Source organism: Podarcis gaigeae (genome assembly GCF_964106915.1).
Source record: "Podarcis gaigeae genome assembly, chromosome: 3".
NCBI classification, from domain to species: domain Eukaryota; kingdom Metazoa; phylum Chordata; class Lepidosauria; order Squamata; family Lacertidae; genus Podarcis; species Podarcis gaigeae.
The window spans coordinates 100,932,137-100,940,706 of NC_139680.1; the positions used below are offsets into that span (position 1 = coordinate 100,932,137).

General features: G+C 46.2%; 1 long non-coding RNA gene across 1 annotated transcript; it reads left to right on the forward strand.

The window, feature by feature from the left end:
* Positions 1-3,384: 3,384 nt before the first annotated feature.
* LOC310842332 lies at positions 3,385-6,772 on the forward strand. The gene is made up of 3 exons (XR_014563072.1): positions 3,385-3,434; positions 3,975-4,734; positions 6,710-6,772. It is a non-coding gene; the product is annotated as an uncharacterized lncRNA (long non-coding RNA).
* Positions 6,773-8,570: the final 1,798 nt, after the last annotated feature.

The following is an 8,570-nucleotide window of genomic DNA, read 5'->3' on the forward strand; positions in this document are numbered from 1 at the left end:
TGGGGAAAACCAGCCAGATGGGTGGGGTAATAATAATAATAATAATAATAATAATAATAAGATTTGAAATCAATTGACACAAAGAGACTTTTCTTTTCTTTTCTAAAAAGAGATTTTCAGAAATTATAACCACACAGAATTATCTCAGTTACAGACTTGTACAAAGGAAAATGCATTTGGAGATTCATTTTAACGCAAGGACACTATGCCTCCTACAGTACCCCACAGACTTTTCCGTTTACCGTATTTTTCGCTCTATAAGACACACCAGACCACAAGACGCACCTAGTTTATGGATGAGGAAAACATGAAAGAAAATATTCTGAATCTCAGAAGCCAGAACAGCAAAAGGGATCGCTGTGCAGTGAAAGCAGCAATCCCTCTTGCTGTTCTGGCTGTTCTGGCCCACACATTTCCCCTTACTTTTTAGGAGGGAAAAAGCGAGTCTTATAGAGCAAAAAATACAGTAATTGTGATTAACTTAGTCTATGCTGGACTAAAAAAAACAAAAACAAAAAACCCTTTCCAGTGCTGAATTTTCTTATATTGTGTTTCTATTTCCATGCCAGCTGAACAGCACAGTTCTTCTGTGTCTTTCTTGTCCTCCTGTCCTCCTGAAATCAATGGATCATTCATTTGCCATAGATTATCTATGATCTGCTGTTTTGGCAATTGGTATTGCTGTTCCTTCCTTGCCCAGCCATCACCTAAGCAACTAGGCCTGATCCTACATTGGAACTCCCAGGCTTGCAAATTACCTGAAGATTAATATGATAACAGAATCATAGAACTGTAGCGTTGGAAGGGAACCTGAGGATCATCGAGCCCAAACCCCTGCAATGCAGGAATATGCAGCTGTCCCATAGGGGGATCAAACCTGCAACCTTGGTGTTATCAGCACCATGCTCTAACCAACTGAGCTAACGGATATCGTCCAATATTTACCAGTGGTGGCTAGTACCCATTTGGGGTAGGGTGGAAAGCAGGAGACCACAGAAGGTGGAGGTGGAGCCAATCCTCTGACTGGTGATAAGCAAGAAGGAAATCATGTGGGGGCTGGCTGAGGCCCATTCACCCTAATGGATCATACTGATAGATTATATAGATTATACATTCAAAGTGCTATCGTACTTGTAATGGTTCTAGGGGTTGCTCGTGCGTAAATCGTCGCCACACCTGGCTGGGCTACCTGGGTGAACCCTTTCTGTCTGGACAGCCACTCACCCGTGGCTGTCTCAATCGCTGGCAGAATCCGTCAGTGGGCATTTCTTGAACTTCTTCCAGCAAAGAAGTTCTTTGACGCCAAGTCTCCTCCTACTCTCCCTGCGCAGAAGTCTTCTGCGCAGGGAGGGTGTGAGCAGTGGAGGACCCGTGCTCTCCCCGCTGGTCTCCGGCGAGGAGTCCTGGAGCCTCCTCTCCGATTCCCCCATCTGCCCCCCTTCTCCACTGGTGCTACGCTGATTTCCTTCCCCAGCAGATGGGCTGCCTCTCTCCCTACTGGGACCCTCTGCGGCATCCCTCTGGAGCCTCCCCTCCGCCTCTGGCTCCGATGGCAGTTCCCTGACAGTACTGTTTTTATTTTTTAATTTTTAAATTGTTTTTCCTTACACACTTTTTCAAACAACATATTGATCAACATATAAACCCTTTTTGCTCCACCGAGCTTACGACTTCCCTCCTTCCCTCCAGCTGGTATCCCCTATCAAATCCACTCACACATTCTGACTCTTTACAATTTATCTACATTGTAGGATTTACTTCGATCCTGCTAGCGTCTTTACAACTATCATTTAAGTATCCAATAAATTTACTCCATTTTTTCCCTGAAATTTCTGATCGTCCTGGTCTCGGATCCTGCAGGTCAGTCTGGCCAATTCAGCAAAATCTTTGCCTGCCATTCCGCAGTAGCAGGAGTTTCTTGTAATTTCCACTATTGTACTGTTTTGAACAGTCCTTGTGTCGTCATCCCCCAAAGAACCCGGGAAACCGTAGTTAGTTAAGGGTGCAGAGAGTTGTGGGGAGACCCTTATTCCCTTTCCAGAGCTGCAGTTCCCAGTGAGGTTTAACTGTTACCAAAAAGGAGCAATGCAGCAGCGAGCAGCAGCTTCTTCAGCTGGCTGGAAAGCCAAACAGGATGTTGATGTTTGTGACTGTTACCGTGGGAAGAAAGGGGCAGTCCATTCACTTTACTGAGCACCGGATGTTAGCTCAGTGTGTCATCTGACCTGTACTGGAAGTACATGGGAGGAGTTTACTCTCTCTGTTGGTGTTAAGAGAGTGCAGACATGTTTCTCTGTACTGCTGCAAAAGACAGAAATAAAGGCATGTAAATACATTTCTGTCTGTCTCTTTCCCCTCCCTGGGGATAGCAGGGAGGAGAGTGAAGGAGTGGTGTGTTCTTCTCACGTCTGAGAAGGATCGCCGATTACAGACCTCGACTGTTTCCTGCCGGGAGTCGCAGACGGGGAGGTCAACAAGGAAATCAGCCGGTGCCTGGAGAATGGTACATTCCTCTGACAGGGCCTGATTCCAACTGGTCACTCTTCCCAAGTAACTCTGGGAACCCTAATCCCTTGAGGAGAGCAGTGCTTTAATGGTATGGCGCAGATGGGGTCTCGGGTTGGAAGCCTTTCAGGGAGAGAAATGTTTTAAGCAGGAAATGCTTCTTTTGCTTTCCAGAGACAGGCTCCAAGGCCGCTCCAGCAACCTGCAAACATAAGGTGCCCATTCAAAGCTCATACTGTTCCATCCGCAGCGAGGACACTTGGTTTTACACAGAAAAGGAACAAGCTTACAATTTCAGATCCTAAGGCAGGATTGCAAAAAAGCTGTGGGACTCCAGCTTCCATCAATCCTAGCCAGCATGCCCAATGGCCAGGGACGATGGGAGTTGGGGAGTCCAACAACATCTGGAGGGCCACAGGGATTGCCATCCTTGGCTTTAAATCATTTTGTAGCACTGCATATTTATAGAAAGGATGCTCATGTTGATTGTAGCTTGCAATGTAGCTTCCGTAAAATGAAAAAAAGAGGCAGCAACCCAAATGCCTCTATAGATTTCATTCCTCAGAGCGTGAGTGCCAGAAGCCAGAAGCACTTCTTAGCATCTTCTGTATAGGAAGAGAGGCTGATCTGACAAGTAGCAGCCATCAAATTGCACCTGCGGTCAGATTTATTATATACTGGGACACATTTCTGGATAAATCCTATGTTTCTGTTTGACCCTCCCTTTAAACCTCACTTTGAATCTGACTCTCCCATAATTGCAGCTCATCGCTTTATCACCGTAATTGAACTGTCCCCTGTCACCTCTCCCTCTCCTCTACAGCACCTACTGTGATGTAACCACTTATCTGTCTGGTGTTTGAAGGCAAAGTGAAGGAGGTTTTTCTTAGCCTGAAGGGTCTTGATACAGGTGAATGATTAGTTGCTAGGTGAGCAACTTGGTTCCAAACACAGAGCTGCCAGTTATCAAAAGTATCACATCCTTTATCTTCCTGGGCTTAATCCAATTGGCAGCGAAGATGTCCGAGACCAAAGGATGACACACTTTCTCAATTGGTTTTTATCGCCCGGGCCCACGTTGGGACGCTCTCGCTCTGTACCACTTCAAAGAACGGAAGGAAATCCTCTCAAAAGGATTGAGCGACATTGGTAGCCATATGCTGCCCTGGTTAGGTTGAAAGGCTTTGAGGTGCTGGACTAGGTCCAAGCCAGGGCTGGAAGACATGTAGTCCTCCATATACTGTTGGACGCCAGATCTTCTCAGACCTAGCCAGTGGTCATGGACAATGGGAACTGTAGTCCAACAACATCTGGAGGGCCACAGGTTCTTCAACCCATCTAGTCATGCTGGACCATGATCGTATTTAAGGTCAGGCAGAACTGAGAGCCTGGATTGTCTTGAACAATCGCCAGGCTGAAGGATGGAGCATTTGACAGACAACCTTCTCTTTCTCCTTTCCTCCCAACAGGTGAGGAGGGTCAGGGACCAGCAATCAGATTCCTCTTCAGCAGCTGGAGACAAGAACTTCAAACCCAAAACAGAAGGCATGCAAGGGGAGCTCCAGGAGCAGTGCTTTGAGTGGTTCTTGGATTTGGGTGATAGACCATTGCCTGCCCTGGGTGGAGTTGTACTCCGTTTGAAGGAGCAGGCACATAGTTTGGAGCAGTGTTTCCCAAACTTGGGTGTTCAGCTGTTTTGGGGCTACAACTCCCATCATCCTTAGCTAGCAGGACCCATAGTCCAAACACCAGTTTGGAGGTACGCCTTAAACTACCATTGTCACTTGAGCTACAGGTAGCATCTGATTAGGAGGGTATTTGGCTGTGGCTTTTTTCTGGACAGGGATAACCAGACCAAAGTGGCTCACATGTTGGTAACTTCAAGACTAGATTCCTGCTGCATGTGGGGCTGCCCTTGGAAGTTGCAGCTATTGCAGAATGCTGCAGCTGGACTCGTGTAAGGAACTGATTACCACCAACACATGGCACCAGTGTTAGAAGAACTGCACTGGCTTCCCATCTACTGCTGGACCCAGGTTCCAGGCCCAGTGTACAAAGCCCTGAATAACTGAGGCCCAGCATAACTTAACCATACCCTGTATGTTCCAAGTCAATCACCTAGATCAATTGGGAGAGCGCTATCAGTGGTCCCCTATGGACCAGAAGCATGACTCATGTCTTCAGTGTTGTGGGCCCAATTCTGTGGAACTTCCTCCCACTAGAAGTCAGGTAGGCACCATCCCTGCTGAGTTCTAGGTGCCTGGTTAAAGCCATGTTATTTCAGGAGGCCTTTGCGTCATAAATGCTTCTCTGGTGTTCTTTGCTTAAATTTATGAGATTTCAAATGTCTAGTTTAAACTTTGCACAATGTATTTTATATATATATATATAATTGTAAGGTACTTTGAAACCTAGATGGTGAAAAGAGGGGTAGTGGCTCAGTCGCCCTCCAATCATATGATGTGGCACTTCTGTCCTTGGGCTCAGCAGACTCCACTGAAGACCCAATGAGACAAGAGGCTCTCCCATTCCATCCCAGCATGAGACTACTGGAAAGAGATGGTCCCCTTTAATCAAAGCAGCAACTTCTAATGTGGCAATTAGAATGTAGTCATTGCTGTTACTTCTTCTTCTTTGGCGATCACTGGTAGCCGAATAAGATCGTCTTCCATAAACACGGTTTTAAGAGTGAGTCTATAAGTGACTGTGGAGGCCAATTCTGGATCCACACGTCCTTCCACAGTGGGGACATAGATTTCCAGGTGGGAGTTGATCACGGTGTGGATTTGCCAAGCGTGCCTTCCTCCTAGCACGTTTCTCCCTTGCGTCCTGAGTTTGAGCTTTTTCAGAGCCCATGACACCTTTAGCAAAGGCTGTTCTCTAGTTGGAGCGCTTGCAGGCCAGTGTTTCCCAGTTGTCGGTGTTTATTCTACATTTTTTAAGATTTGCCTTGAGAAAGTCTTTGAACCTCTTTTGTTGACCGCCAACATTACGCTTACCATTTTAAAGTTCAGAATAGAGTAGTTGCTTTGGAAGACAATCATCATCAGGCATCCGCATAACATGACCAATCCAACGAAGTTGATGTTGAAGAATCATTGCTTCGACACTAGCGATCTTTGCTTCTACTGTTGCTGCTAGTATATAGGGCTAAGACTCTGGTCCCTGCTGAAGCAACATGGGTGCTCTGTAGTCACAGCGTACAGCATGACCCCTTATTTTGCCTCAGACAACCCTGTGTCTGGCCTGAACCCAGACTGAGTTCTGCCTCACTACAAAACAGAAGAAGAAGAAGAAGAAGAAGAAGAAGAAGAAGAATCTCAAATACATACAGTATTATGAGATTGCTGTGGGATGGGTAGTTCTGCAGCTCAGGGATAAATTGGTTGAGTAAGCTTGTGATTGTTGTCGTCAGTAGCTAACACGTTTCTGATGCTGGTGGTGAGGACCGTTGGTGGTATTACAACGCATCCCATGTTCTTAGAATGGAGGGAGGGGCATAGCAGGCTAGAGCTTAATATTTCTACTGTTGGAATGTTTTTTAAAAACTAGTTTCCTGACAGAAATGACATAAGCTCACAGAACATTACAATTTGGCACAGGGGAGGGTCTGTGAGCATCAGAAGTTGTGACAACACAGGCACTGTCCAATGGGGACCTACAGTGCTCACACAACCAAGTTCCATAGAAGACTCTGAATCGTGAATAGCTTTGCTTGCTGGGAGAAGAGAAAAAAAATTTCCCCCTTTGACAAGAAAATGTAATACATCAAAGGAAAGCATCTGAACCCCTTTGCAGTGTATGAGCCAGAGCTGAACATTGATTGCACTATAAAATAGTTGTCTGGAAAGGCTCTGAAAATCTGTTCAGGGTTTACATGGGAGCATGTAATGACTTCAGAGGAAACATGCACAGGACTGGGCTGCATCTCTTAAAAATTCTGCTTAGATGGCTGGTTTCTAAAGAGCATGAGAATGTGCTCTGTTGTGAATTCTTCTGCAAAGCTCTTATTACCGACCTCAAGATGGCACTGCTGCCGAACTGCTGCATATTCCACCAGAACAGTTACATAATCTTGTTTATACAGCGAAGGGGTCATTTGAAAGCTAAGATCACACAATGTTAATTTGGCCAGTGACTTTCAACTTCTTTTTCTTCCTCCCCCACACCTCCCTTCTTGGCAAAATGCCTCTTTTATGTCTAGATGGAGACTTCTAAAGGAAATGTTTGCGTGTGGATGTGCTGCCAGGGAAGTCTTACAGTCAGGGAGCGCTAGCTGAAAAATAGCTGGGATTAAAAGTTTGGACCAGTCTCAAATTATGCCTCTCTTGGAATTTGTTGTTTTTACTTTCCTGTTCTAGAAGACAATGATACAGGAACGGTTGGCCTCGGCTATGGTGTTTTGTCAGTCGGGGATTCTTGGCCCAGAACTAACCCGTGGATTTTTCCATTCTGAAACCTCTCTCCCTGCACCGCTGCACTCATCTCATGGGAGTGCAAATTAGGAGCACACTCCTCTCTGCTGGGAAAAAGTTGCAAGGGAGCAAGGATCACACCCAAGTGCCCTGGTGTGCGGCACAACAGCACAACATGTGCAAAAGTTACGGGTGGCGGAGGATTTGCCACATTATCAGCCCTGTTCTATTTATAAGCTCCGAATGTTTGTAAAGTTTATTTCTAGGAGAGGAACACTGGTCAGTTCAATAATGGATACATGGGCATTATACAGAAATGTGCTTCTTCAGGATATTATTGGGGCCTGGTGGGGGTTTCAGAGGGAAAGAGTATAATCCAGGACAGTGACAGATCAAGTCTAAAAGCAGCAGCCAAGAGTCTGGAGGGCCAGAGGTAAGCAATACGATCCAAGACAAGCTGACATTCAGATTCCAGGCCAGGTAGGCAAAGATCGGAAGGCCTGAAAGCAGGCAACATGGCCCGGGGGCCGGATGCAGCCCAATTGCCTTCTCAATCCGGCCCACGGACAGTCCGGGAATCATCATGTTTTTACATGAGTAGAATGTGTGCTTTTATTTAAAATGCATCTCTGGGTTATTTGTGGGGCATAGGAATTTGTTCACTTTCCCCCAAAAATATAGTCTGCCCACCACATGGTCTGAGGGACGGTGGACTGGCCCCCTGCTGAAAAAGGTTGCTGACCCCTGATCTAGGTGGTGCCATATGGCAGGCAGGCAAAAGGTTGACTGGGATCTGTTGGTGACTTGGGATTTCTGACTCTCAACCGTCTAACAAGAGCAACAGCAAATTCCCCTCATCACCCCCAGTTATGATAATGAAATGAAGACAGTTTGGAGGAGGAATCAGGAGCATATTTTCATGTGGAAGAAGTATGAGCTGAATTCAGTTCTGGTACTCCAAAATGAAAACATGGTCACCTCCACACCATACATTTAATAGATACATACGTGGCTTCCCCTAAAGGATCTGTCATTTGTTAAGGGTACTGGCAACTGTGGAGAGTAAACTTCGGTTTCCAAAAATCTTTGGGGAAGCCATGTGCTTTAAGCGTATGGTGTGGGTCTGACCTAAATTCCAGGCCTTATTGATTCTAAGCGTACATCTTTTGCACCTGACTGTGATTGGTGGATCTGGGGGTTCCAGAGGCAGGGATAACCAATGAAGATCCCGCAAGCACAAAGTCTGCCCTCCCCAGCCACTTTCTCCACCTAGTGCTGCTCTTTTGGTGGTGCAGATATGAAGATCTCTGGGCTGGCTGCTATATTCAGTCTTGCTGGTGCTCTGCACATACAGCACATGTAGCAGGGGTACTGTGTTTCCTTTGTGTTATCAGATAAAGTATGTGCCTTTCCAACTCTCCTTTTGTATACCCCTCATTTGCTATATAATCTTTCCTTTTAAATGCACGGCATCTTTTAAAAAACATTTCTGCTCCCTTGGGGACGCGGGTGGCACTGTGGGTTAAACCACAGAGCCTAGACTTGCCGATCAGAAGGTCGGCGGTTTGAATCCCCACGACGGGGTGAGCTCCTGCCAACCTAGCAGTTTGAAAGCACGTCAAAAGTGAAAGTAGATAAATAGGTACCGCT